The 13090-nt window shown below is 37.7% G+C and overlaps 1 protein-coding gene across 2 annotated transcripts in view; it reads left to right on the top strand.

Annotated features, from left to right (window-relative positions):
* The window catches only part of LRRC3B (leucine rich repeat containing 3B), a 145859-nt gene that overhangs the window by 77301 nt on the left and 55468 nt on the right, over positions 1-13090 (top strand). The window lies entirely within an intron of this gene.

The raw sequence follows: 13090 nt of genomic DNA, 5'->3' as shown, positions 1-13090 counted from the left end.
GATCAATTGCCTGGGTACCAGGCATCCTGCCATACAGCTGCCCACATGCCAGAGCAGTTCTTCACAGCACAGTTCTCCGGACATGTAATTCAGTTGGCATCACTGAGGAAAAGGAGTCTAATAACAACTCTTGGGAATTTTAATTATGCAGTCCTCATTCTATCTCCTAATCATACATGGGTATTATTTAGATTCACAGTTTCTAAATGTATCTCTACATGTCCAGCTCCAAAAACAGGTCAAAACACCTATTCTAGCATTAATACTAAGAATTCATAGGGTAAGAATGGAAGAAAGGCACCCATAACTTTACATCCTGCAGCCCACCCTGCCTTAACTGCAAGAGGGAAAGTGAGTGCAGAGCAGGATGCCTCAAACAATAAAAAAGCACATGGCTGAGGGCAAGATCTAAACCTATACAGAGGATTTCAAGCCAGCACCACTCTTTATAAATCTCTGCTTATCTCCCCAGTGGCACTAGGACATGGAAGTGCAGGGCATTTCTCAAATTCCAAACCATTTAGGGCATACAAGGTTAAAGATGGTCTCTTTAGTCCCATCAAGAAGCTTGTTGGAAACAATCAGTGGTTTCAGAGAATTTGTACAATGCATTTTCAATAGCTTCTCTGTGTAAGACAGGGACTAAACATCACTTCAACTACACTGGCAAGCTCTAGCCTGGGTGGCACTAATGACTGAAAAAAAAAAGTCTATTTTATTTGCTATAAGATTAAGAAAAATAATATTTTTGAACAACAGCTCCAAACTCCAGTCTACTTCTTCATACCATACTCTTATGGTTGGGAGATGATTAGGTAATATTCCCATGCATTTTATTTAACATTTATTTGCTCCTAGACTCGAATAACTTAATCATAATAAAAATAGATTTATTGGTCTGTTTCTCCTACTAGCCCAATTAGGTAAAGCTCAGAATTTTATAGGATATTTAGAACACTGAAGCAGATGCTCAGCTAATCTTTGCTCATTGTGATAAAGCCCAGAAGAGCTTGCAGTGATGGCCAAGCTCTGTTATGATCCTGGATTGCATGAAAATTAAATATATCTTTGAAGTACCTCCTCTACAGTACAGACCCATTTTCACTTCCTAGTTAGTCCTCCTCTCTCATATGATCAAAATCCCATGACTTTCTATAGATGCAGAATAGCTATTCCTGATCCTATGTTCACTTAGAGGGAAAGATTGTGACTATCCCAATGTCTCTTTTAACAGGGCCAAAAAAGACTGAGGTTGCCATGGGTAATTCCAAATGTTCCTTCATTTATACTGATTTTAATGAAATGTAAGTTTCGAAAATACGGTATATACAAACCCAGTATTAATGATAAGGCCACAAGTGCTTTTGGGGGTATCTATGTGGAGTCCACAGAGAGCACACCACCTGTTAAATATGAGGAGTCTCCAATCTACAGGAGAAATAGTCAAAATGCAATATTTCTTGTTAAACTGGTGCAGGGTCACACTCTTCCAGGTGCCTTTTCGGATTTCATGTCATATAAGATATTACAGCATAAGGTATTCCTTCCCAGGTGATACACTTGTTCCACACACGCGTATACCTGAGCTAATGTTTCTCAATCATTCTGTCTCCTCTCCAACACTGCATTTTTTTGTCCCACCACTGTCTGGTCTCCCATTCCCAAGAAACTGAAATAAATATAATCTGAGAGACTAAATTTTAGTAGGAACTGTGCCTGGAAAATTCTCAAGGGTGACACCACCCATCTAGCAAGCACTGAAGTAGTAAGTCATGGCAATTAAAGTGTTGTTTCTTAATGAAAGCGATATATAGTATCCCTGGTTTTATTGCATCCCTTACTGCTCTTTGAAGTGTGTTAGACAACGCTAAAAATAGATATAATCCCAGCAATTGCAAAGAAGCCTGTTTGTGAATGCCAAAGAGATTTAAAGGTAGATACATTTTGAAAAAAATGAGGTGGAGAACTTTCTTTTCCTTCATCTTGCACGTTGTTTGGGGGGATGCAAGAGCAGAGTGTGTCCACGCCTGATGAAGCGCAGTTCTGCCAGCAATCCACAGCAAAAGGGACAGTAAGGTCCACAGACAGTAGAAATGGGGCTGTTTAATAAAACATATGCCACTTATTTCGATACAGATTTTTCCTCCAAAACAACAAATGCAATGGTTTTGTACATACGTTTCAATGCTTATGAAAGCTACTAGTTGCAGATACTCATATAGACTGTCACAGCTTTCCTGAAGATGGCAGAAATAAGAGAGTTTAATAATTCCCTATTTGCTCCAGAGAAGCAACAGAAAATATGCAGTCTTGCTCCTTTCTTTTGCTCCAATTTGATCCAAATCTTGAGAAGTCACCATCTTGTTCCAGAGAGACAAAATGCTTCCCTTGTCCCACTCTGCCTGTTGCCCTTGATGACAACCAGCTACTGATGACTTAGAGGCAGCAGACAGGGTTTGCTTGACCCTGGGCATAATGAAAGCTTGGGTGCTGCTGATGGATTGGAAGCCAGGGCAGCTCCAGTGCAAAGTCTGTGCAGGCATATTTAGGTAGTTAGCATGTGCATACTTTGTAGCAGCCATAAATGATGTCATTTGGAGGGCTGCATACAGGACAATGGCTAAGAGTAGTTTATGAGAGGGTCACTCGATGCTCTTCACTGCTCTGCTTTTGATGGGACTGGGAAAATGATCATATCCCCCAGAAGTGACCAGTCACTTGCAATGTGAGGAAGTTTACACTTGGTCCCCAGGTCCCCAGGCTAGTGACTGCCCTGCAAGGCCTGTTTGGTGACCTGAGACCTGAAACTCTGAGCAAGTTTCACCACAATTGTGGCTAAGGACTATATTACCTGTGGGTAATAACTAATGGCCTATTACCATTTTCATGAATCATCTGATTATTTGCTTCAAAGCCTATAAATTAAAATTTTCAGTTGCAAGACTTTTAGCAGTACACCTCCAAACATACTTCCTTCTTAGTACTGAAAATGTAGGGACTAACTGCCACAGGGGAAAAAAAATAAAAGAGAAAATGCATTCCCAATCAAGTGTATGCAGTATATGATTCATCTCACGTATATATACATACTGCAAGAGTTTTCAAATTCATCTTTCTTGAAATAATTTTAGGCACAAAGATTTTTCCTTTGAAGAACCTGTAATGACCAAAAATGTTTAGTTTTGCACTGAACTTTATCTTTCTTAAACAATAACAACTAAATGTATTTAGGTGTGAAACATGAGCTCTTTGACTCTCAAAACACCTTACAAAGGAGCACAGAGTGCAATTCATCATCACACCTCACCATGTCAAATGACACATCTTGTTATCAACAGATATTTAAAACCAAATTCCATGGAATTTGAACTATCTCTGAACATTATTTTTACCCACTGTTATTAGGTATGCCACTATTTGTAATGTTGCTTGCCTAATTTGGCATGGCCAAATTACCTCAGATTATGAACTCTCATCTTCTTGAAAAGTTAGCTTTTAAAGACAAAGATGCCTTTTGCAATCTGAATACAGTTTCTAAAATCTGAAAACCTCCACTAGCATTTTTGCTTGTCTTTGAGCTGGATAAGAGTTGAGCTATTTAATTTTATCAAACTGTCCAAATAAACCACTCTTGTGCTGGTGGAGTAGTGTGCCAAATAGTAGCCTAGAGCAGAGCTGCTTGGCACTGTTAAACTCCTGAACTAATAGGCTCATAATAAAAACAATTCAAACCAACCTGTAATAAGTATGGAAGGGCCCATGCACCCCTCACTAAAATGAATCTGCTTCTTCATTGCCATTCTGTGATAACAGGGGCCATGTTTTGACTGACCCTCCAAAGTGTGCACAGTAATTGTGCATTAAGCATCTCCACAAGGAGATTCCTCAATGCATATAAACGTAAGACAGGAAACAAGGAACCAGATGTAAATCAGTGCTTGACTTAGAAAAGATAAAGATCCCACTTCAGTTCTGTCTTGAAGGCTTAAATGGAAGAAAATTGCACAGGCCTCTTTCTGCATCAGGGGTGGATGCTGTTCTGAAATGTGGTGCTGTTTAGCATGCCCAACGGAGAAGAGAGGAACGCTGTGTAAAAAATCTGCTTCTTTGTAGGTCAGATACAGATACATGTCTTGACTCAGTGATGACTAATAAGAACTTAAAATTCAGTTATTTTTTTCTTTTCCAGTATACAGTTCCAAATGAGTTAAAGAATTTCTTTCCATCCTGTTTTTTACTGAATCATATTATTTCCAAGATCATGATCTTCTGATCTCATGTATACACAGAGATCTTATGATGAAAATGTTTTCAAGCACTCATCTTCCTCAAATTAATTTTTACACATATTTTCATAATGCTTCTATATGATCTAGAGAATATTTGTCCTAAACTGGAAAACTGATGTACAGCTGAATCTTTCTTTACCTGTTCTCCTTGACTTTTGAAATGGATCTGTCTTTGCTTTTAGACAAACAATGCTATATCAGAAATGTCTCATTAGAATAAACAATAATGTAGTTGATGTTTTTGTCCTGACAATATAGCATCCTATATAAGATCCAGTATTACTGTGCTCATGTTGCATTTCTGCAAGCACAAACAATGTATCATCACTGGACAATAATTTTGCCAGAAGAAGGCTGTGACTTTGTCCTCTGAGGGTTGTCTGTAAGCAGATAATACTGTTGAACTAAACAGAGGAATTTACAATTAAACTCTTTTTAGTAATCACGCATAAGTCCAGGGAGCTTCTGAAAATGGTCCCTCTTTGAGTAATTTTAGTATGTTTCTAAAACATTTAAAGTGATGTAGGCTCAGTGTCAGAATGATATGTATAGCTATTTTTAAACAGTAGTGTAAAACCCCAGCTGCACAGCTTTGTCTGTGCTCATATTTTATTAATCAGTCTGTTTTAATGTCCTCACTTCTCACTCTCATTATTTTAAGTCCCTGCCCAGATACTTCCTAGGGACCATTTTAAAATGATTTCCAATGATTTTAGGTACTTTTAATATGACTGTCATCATAAGACTGTTCTCTTGGTGAACTAAGTTGTTAGCTGACAGCAGTATTATTTGGGGACCTTGTCTTACTGTTTCCCCCAAGCTAGCAAGAGTCAGGCCAAATCCTTGGTCTAATCCTATTTACTTATTTACAATTTAAACCAATTTAAATGAATATGCCACAGGATAATTGACTTTCTTAAAATATAATAGGAAAATAAAGAGGATCTAATCTCCAGCTGTTTTTCAGAGAGGAAGACAACTCAGACAAATGCCGTGACCAGGCTCATTTTCTGCAACCAGAAAAGCCCTGAACACATGGGGCATTTTCTCTGGCCTGTTGGGAATCTGGGGCAATTTGCCCCCTCTGATTAATGATCAGTATGGCTAACAGCTTCAGATTCTCCACTGAGTCTGAAAGAATTCTTGGCAGACCACTGATTTTAAGTGGCATCTAATGTTTTTTTGGGTTAAACACTCTGGATGGAAACCTTGAGTGCCTTTTAACACAATAGTGAATGAGAAGACCAGCCAGGATTTGTGCATTAGACTAGTTAAACAAGAGCAAAAATGTCTGATCTTATTGACATCCAGAAGAAATGAGGCAATTATCCTTCAAAGATTTCTGATTATTTGAACGTCTTTTCGTTCCTTTTACCATTGTTGTTGTGGATCACTGTGTACCTATCATGACTCTGAAACTTCAGCTTTGGCAATTTGCCTAAGATCAGTAACTTGTAACAAAAAAATCCCTTAGGTGGCCTTCGTTGCAGAAAGTCCTGCCTCTCTCATTTCCTAAAAAACCAGAAAGGCAGTGTTCCTGCATGTCATTTTCTCTGGACCTCTAGCTCTTTTATGGTGCTTCTCCATCTTGGTTATACTGGCAAAACTTAATTCAGTGGGGGGGTTCACAATGGACTTTCTGTGAAATTCTCCAAAAAGGAGACTGTTGAAAGGTGATAATAAGAATCACAAGCTGTGTTAAATCTCCACCAGCTTCTTCTCAGAGCTTGATTTATTACTGTGGAGAAATGCCCATCTTCTTAGGGTTTCAATCTCGGTCCTCCATAGTGTTCAGCACCAGAGAAGAGTAATAACAAGGGATGGCTAATATCTGAGAAGAGAAGGAAATCTTCAGACATAGGACATATACATATATATATACACTATATATATATATATATATATATATGTATATTACTACAAATCACATAATTTCCCCTGTAATACCTGTTATTACACTATATTATATTTGTCTATATCAGAACACACCTGTTATTACACCAAAATATAATTTTCTCGTGAGACAATTTCAAGGAAGATGAAAGCACTTTTTTTCAACAAACTGGCTGCAGAAAAACAATGGCAATCTCATAGTAATAACTGCTTTTATGGAGCATGTTTATCTTGTGAGCAAGATCTACCTTGAAAGTAAATTGCATATACTTTCCCATTTTATTTAGGTGCCTAAGCATGAGGATTCATTTAACCTACATATTTTGTTCTCCCAGTGTTTTCGTAGATATTGTTACAAGTGTCATTCAACACAATACTTAGGCACATAGTTTACTTTAAAACCTTTAAAAGGCTCAATTGAAGTCAATACCAGTACTTTGGGCACATTATATTGAGCAGATGTGTAAATACCTGCAGGATCAGTATCTTAGGTTGGTAGTGTTTTTGGGGTGCACCATACTTCTATTAATGTAAAAAAACCACATAAATATGTGGAAAAATAGGCATTTCTGTAAATATGCACAATATCCCAGTAAATTTGGCTAAGAGTTTTGTACATAATGATAACAGACATAATTTTAAAAATTCAACCTCAAATCAGTTAATCAAGCCAATTATTCTGAAAGACTCAAGATAGCACATCCAAGGTACTATGTGAATTCTTCCAGAGCAATCAAGTTCTATAAGTCCTCATGATACTGTACCTAAAGAAAGAAATATCTTCAGTATTCTCTGAACAGTGTCTCAAATGTCCACATCTTAGGTGGCTGAAATGCATAGCTGTTATGCTATTGTCAGTTGTTACTGGACTACATTTTAATTTTTTTTTCCTGTTTAGGGAAGACAATAAATCCACCAAAGTTTCTCATTTTCTGCCTAGACACCCTGCAATCTGCTTTTGGGATAGTGCTGGTTGTTTCTTACATGTCTCATCATAAACAGCAATTCTTTATGGAAACATCTTTTCCATCTAGCTACTAAAATGACAGCAAAGATTATGCAATAGAGGAGTTGCTTGGAAAACATCATTTGCAGTCTGTACATACACTCAATGACACAAACCTATTTCTTAAATAAAACTGTAGTTTAAAGAGAAACCTGTGAGAAATCTAAACTGAGAAGAATATATTGATGAGCTAAGGCTATAATGTGTCCTTTTCTCCTACCCTTCAGCAACAAAAAATATCCACTTTCTGTAATGACAAGCATTATATGAAGCTATACCTACTGTGATGTTGTAGGCTTCCAGGTGCAAACATCTTGGGGGTCTCTAATACCATTTTCGTTTATAAATAATTTGCAGTGTCACACTGTTCATTGCACTTACTAGTGATACATACAACACTTATTTTACAACTATATTATTCAGAGGCAGAAAGACATGGAGATATGTTTCTACCTTGTTTCACCAGTCTGAGTTGGTGTTCCCTCATTCCTTTTTATGACTCTTTGGGTAAGATGTTAGAAATAAGTTTTCACTAATTATGTCAATCTACACAGAGAAACAGCTAATTTATGTTTATTCAGTAATTGTTTTTCTGGATGCAGCCACTCGCACCTTCCAACTACACCAAAACACCATGGTGTGTTTATAAATGTTTTGCCAGAGAAGGTGTTAAATATCCAAGCTTTCCTGCAGGGATGCTGAGCACCCTCGCTGTCATGAAGATGGAACACTTCATAGTTTAAGACTGGACGTCTTCAGAAACCTGCTTTCAATAGGGCATTTCCACAACCAAGCTGCCACTCTGCCCTGCAGTTTTGTCTGTCAGCCAAGGCAGGATGGGACTACTGATGGCAGAGGCTGGGAGGACAGGTCTCTTCTACTACAGGCAGATACCTCTGATAACTTCTTCAGATGCTTGCAAGGTAAATACCTGCAAGCAATTGGCAATATTTTGTGCTTGCGTATTTTTAAATTTTGGTGGGAATTGCTTGGTTTTTGGATTCTCAGTGAGGCTTTCTAACTCTGACCAGTGGCACTGGAGACTATTTGGTGCTTGAGGCTCATTGTGTAACCATGGTCTGAGAGCCCTGGAAATTAGAGGCTGTTGTTATGTATGAGTTTTAAATTTCCTTACAATTTAGGGCCAAGAGAGATCATCAGACTGTCTAATCTGTCTTGCATATAGGTGCCTATTAAATGTTGTGCATGTATGCCAAGGCCGAGAGAACTACTTTCATTAGCCTGTAGTATTTTAGTCCTCGAGAAACCAAAGTAAAACAGGGCCTAAAACAGGACCTGAGCTTCCTATGATACTTGAGAGCTGATTAGGCATACCCAGACCACCACAGAAAAAAAATCCATGCAAAATATCCACCATGCTTGCCAATCTGAGCTATTAAAATTTCTACTGCTTCTGGACTGGGCTTAATTCAAACCCAAGCATCAGATGTCTAAAATAATTTTCTGCATTGGTTTAATATCTTCCTGGCTACAGCAAGATAAATAATACATGGTTCAAGGGAAGGCAAAAAGTTCTTCTGCAGAATATATAAGACCAAATATCTCTCAGAGGAGAGAATAAGAGATTCTTCCTCCCTACTATAGGCAGCCAACTGGAGCTCTCAAGTATGGGATTTGATTATACTTATTACCTTAATGCCAGCCTGAAAATGTCTGAGTGGGCAGGGTGCAATTCAAGCCATCTTGTTCCAGCCATAATGGAAGAAGTTGCACAGATGCATTGTTCTAATGGATGTAGGGCCAGAGGGACCACCAGGGGACCTAGCCTTATGTGACCCTCCTTCCCTCCCTGAGCCTGCTCTGTCCATTAGAAGTTCTCCCAGAAGCTGAAGTAAAGCTGAATCTAAGAAAGACAGCCTTTTTTTTGGACAAGATCAAGCAATGGTGAGTGCACCACCTCCCTTCATAAGATGTTACAGAGTTTAATTACCTTTACTGCTAGGAAATTGCATCTGATTTCAAGGTTGATTACATCTAACCTGAAACTTCCAGTCACTGGATTTAGTTGTGCTTTTGTCAGCAAGAGTGAAAAATCTCACTGTTGTTATCTATTCCCTGCATCCTCTCACTCTTTTCTTAAGTAGAATATGTCCAGCTCTTTAAGCCTCCTATCTCAAGACTTGTACTTGACATACAAAATATTTGGATTTTCTCCAACATTTTCTCATCTTCTTTAAAGTGCAGGCACCAGAACTGTGCTTGATATCTTGGAAACACGCAAGAACTGTGCTGAGTCCTTTCCTCACCAATGTACTGAGACCTCATGTAAGGGCTGATTAGGAAAATCACTTTTTATCATTCCCTGAGTCTCTGCTCTCAGAGCCAGCGTTCATTCGTACAAGCTTTTGGACTGTAGTGAAATGAATTTAGTGTGCTGCTTGTTGGACAGTGATCATTTAGCCAAATCAAATTACTGCAGAAGTAATATATCATCTTTATTTATTGTGCTATATGGAAGCCTTTAAAGAAAAGATTCTGTTTCATGGCCCGATGTTGGAACTTAGGGCACAGGCAATGTGCCCTAAAAGACCCAAAGTGCTGAAAACAAAAGAAAACAGTATCAGGTAAAGACTGTTTCTGATTCTCTTTGGAAAGCTCCTCACATTGAATGAAATCTCCCCATTAAAAGGCTACAATTTCAAATTTGTCAGTGAGACACTTCTTAATCCTTGCAATAGGTGACCTGTTAATTCCATGTAATGCAAGATTTGAAATCAAAATATCACATAGCATTAAATGCCTTGCAGAAATCCAAGTACCTCCTATCAAAACAACTGCTTTTCTCCTGCAGACCTGTAATCTTTTATATAAATCTTCAAAATAACCAAAAAGTCCACAGCAAGTGTATGTGTTAAGAACTAACTGCCACTAACCTGTTTTGACCAGGATTAAATAGATTTATTCTTTTTCTAATATTTAAGTATCCCAGAAACACATGCTATTTAGTGAGAAGACCAAAACATCAGTTTCAGCTAATGGATGGCAGGCACACAGCAGAAAAATATAATTCCCTACTTATATTGTTCTCTAAATCAGAGCTAGGTGGAGTATGAGCTGAACTAGTTGAGTTTATTTACAATCACTGCTTCTCTCTCAGAGTTAATGAATTACTGACAGTCTAAGGATCTTCTGTTATTTAAAACAGAAGCTCTCTCCTAAAAGTCACTTCATCTCTTTCCTATAAAGGGACCAAGTAAAAGACCAACAAAAGCTTTCAAATGATGGAATCTGCCAAATACAGGTACAACAGAAAATGCTGGTGCTTCTTGAAGGGAGTGTTTAATGCCCAGTCCTCAAAGCCTTGTGAGAGTAGCTGTGCTTAGATGGTCTGCACATAGCCAGCACAGAGCTTAAAAAGATTAAGAGACACAATGGATTTGCACTGGCCCTCTGTAAAGAGGACTTTGATTCGTTACTAATCTTCTCAGGGCAAAACCTCATCACCTATACATGCAGTAGCAGTACCTATGGGCTGAGAGGAGAATGAGTACTGCTGGTACCATCAAGCCTAGAGAGAGAGCAGAAACAGGTATGTAATTTAGGAATGCAGCTATAGTGTGAACATTGTGCTTTGTGTTGCTTTTAGTATTTCCAGGTTGCAAAATTTCATGCTTTTTGCTGTTCTTGTGGCTCAAGACAGACTACTGCTCTGGGCCCTGCCCGTGTCCTCCCTTGGAGTACAGAGTAATCCCAGGGAGAATGTGCTCCTGACATGTCTTCACACTGCTTTCTACAAAAACTCACACACTGGACCATGAACAGAATATTCCCTCTAAACTCCTAAGCATGTGCTACTAGAATTAAAAACGTCGTGAGATTTAGCTCTTTAATGCACCTACATCTAGAACATTAATTTCATACTACTGTTGGCTATGAAAAGAATTGATCCTGTAATGAAAGGAATATTAGTCAAGGGATAAAGAGAAGGTCACTCAATTTATCTCAGCACTGGAAGAAGCAGTATTCTTTACTGATTTTGTAAAAAGCTATTAATGTCTCAGAAAATAAAGGGAATAGATGGTACCAGATGATTCTTTAATTTAGCCATTGAAATATTTTGTTAATATTTATACATTTTTAAGGATCTAATCCTGTAAAGTCTTGCTTATATGAATAATCCTTACTCACAAACAGTCTTGCTGAATTATGTAGGGCTTTATGCGTTAGAAAAAAATAATTTGTGTAAAGATCAGTACTACCAGGCCCTTAAATATTTATAAACACTCATCAAAATTATTTTATGAGGGAAACTAAAGAACCATCTGGTATCCCCTGTTATTTAATGCTCCCTGATTTTCCTAACTACGTGTAGTAGTCAGCAAATATTAACATTTTCTTTCTTATCTGAGGGTAGCCAAATGACCTTCTCCTTATCCTTTAAACTTACACTCCTTCCTAACAGAGGACTAATCCTTTCATTTCTACTTATTTAAAATGGACAGGTGATGCCTGTAAGCCAGTCAGCAAATCTACTGCTGGGTTTGTTCAGGGACCAAAGTTTCTTTCACCTAGAATAATAATGTAGTCTTTCTTCTGCACACAGCCACCATGACATCAGCAGTATTTCAGTCCTTAAAATCGGTGACATTTTTAACAGCAAGTAGCTGTGCATCCCTTTACAGTAATTTCCCCCAAAAAAGTACTCTATTCTTCTTTTCAGAGACATACTAAACACCCACTTTTCAACTGAAGTTGTAGATGCTTAGCTGTATTCAAAGACTCACCCAGGAGTGAGTCTTTGAATACAAACCTGCAAACCAGCTACACATGTGCAGCTGGTCAAAAAATTTATTAGGTGTAATTTCAATAACAACAACAGCAACAAAAACAAAGTATTTCTATATTTTTGTGAGGTTCTCTTTTCCTTGGCAATTACACTTAAATCATTAGGATGAATGACATCATGGCTAATGCAGTAAGCTGAGTTATGCATGCTAAGGTCAGTCTTCTCTTATACTGTTGTGATACTTAACAATGCAAACAGTTCGTTCTACAAAGTAACAATAGAGGTTAAATTTTAGAAGGAAATGACTGTTTTTTGGGGGTTTTTTTTGGTTGTTTTTTTTTTTTTTTTTTTTTTGTTGTTGAGGGGGGGGTGTCAAGCCAAATGAAAAGCAGATCTGCTAACTCTTTTTTTTTCATTAAAAATATTTAACAACAGCAAATCACTACAAGGAAGTTTGCAATGCTGGTAATGTGGTGTATTGCAACCAAGTGCATCCATTCTAGGTACTACACCCAGCTGCCATATCTATATACCAAACAGTAAAAATATATGTACACAAGCTGTATTTGAAGAAAGGGATGCTGCACATTAGATTTTGGGTTTGGGTTATCAACAATGACTAATATTTTTCTACTTCCTTAAAATGAATCTGAGTTGGTTTCAGCTATATGTACAAAACTCACAAAGCCTGAAAATTGTTTCCCATTGCAAATAATACAGGGCTGGTAATGCAGTCATGGTTCCTTCAGTCAGTTTCATCAGCTTTGTGACACAATCAAACACACTGCAAAAAGAAATACATGCTCATGTACTAGGTTTTTATTTTTTAACTGATTGTGTCTTCAAAGCTGGGTTGAGTCAGCCAGTGTGAGAATTGTGCAAAGAAGTAATGAAAGTGATTTTTATCAAGTTGCTTTTTGTATTTTTTTGTTTTCTCTTATATGAATAAGAATTTAAAATGACAGGCATACATATAAGTGTTCATGAGCCAATTTGCATATATTCCTAGGAGAAAAAACAGCAGTCTTTCCTGTGGTACAAAGGCCTGGTCCTGCACTATCTTGCTAATATGATTCAGATAGATTACTCAGAGAGGTAAATATTTGCTTGGATGAAAACTCACAGGACTGAGGTTTAATGATGAAAATTGACATT

Source organism: Anomalospiza imberbis, chromosome 1 (assembly GCF_031753505.1).
Source record: "Anomalospiza imberbis isolate Cuckoo-Finch-1a 21T00152 chromosome 1, ASM3175350v1, whole genome shotgun sequence".
Taxonomy (NCBI): domain Eukaryota; kingdom Metazoa; phylum Chordata; class Aves; order Passeriformes; family Viduidae; genus Anomalospiza; species Anomalospiza imberbis.
Note: the sequence above shows the minus strand (reverse complement) of the source record. Positions and strands in the feature narration are given on the sequence as shown.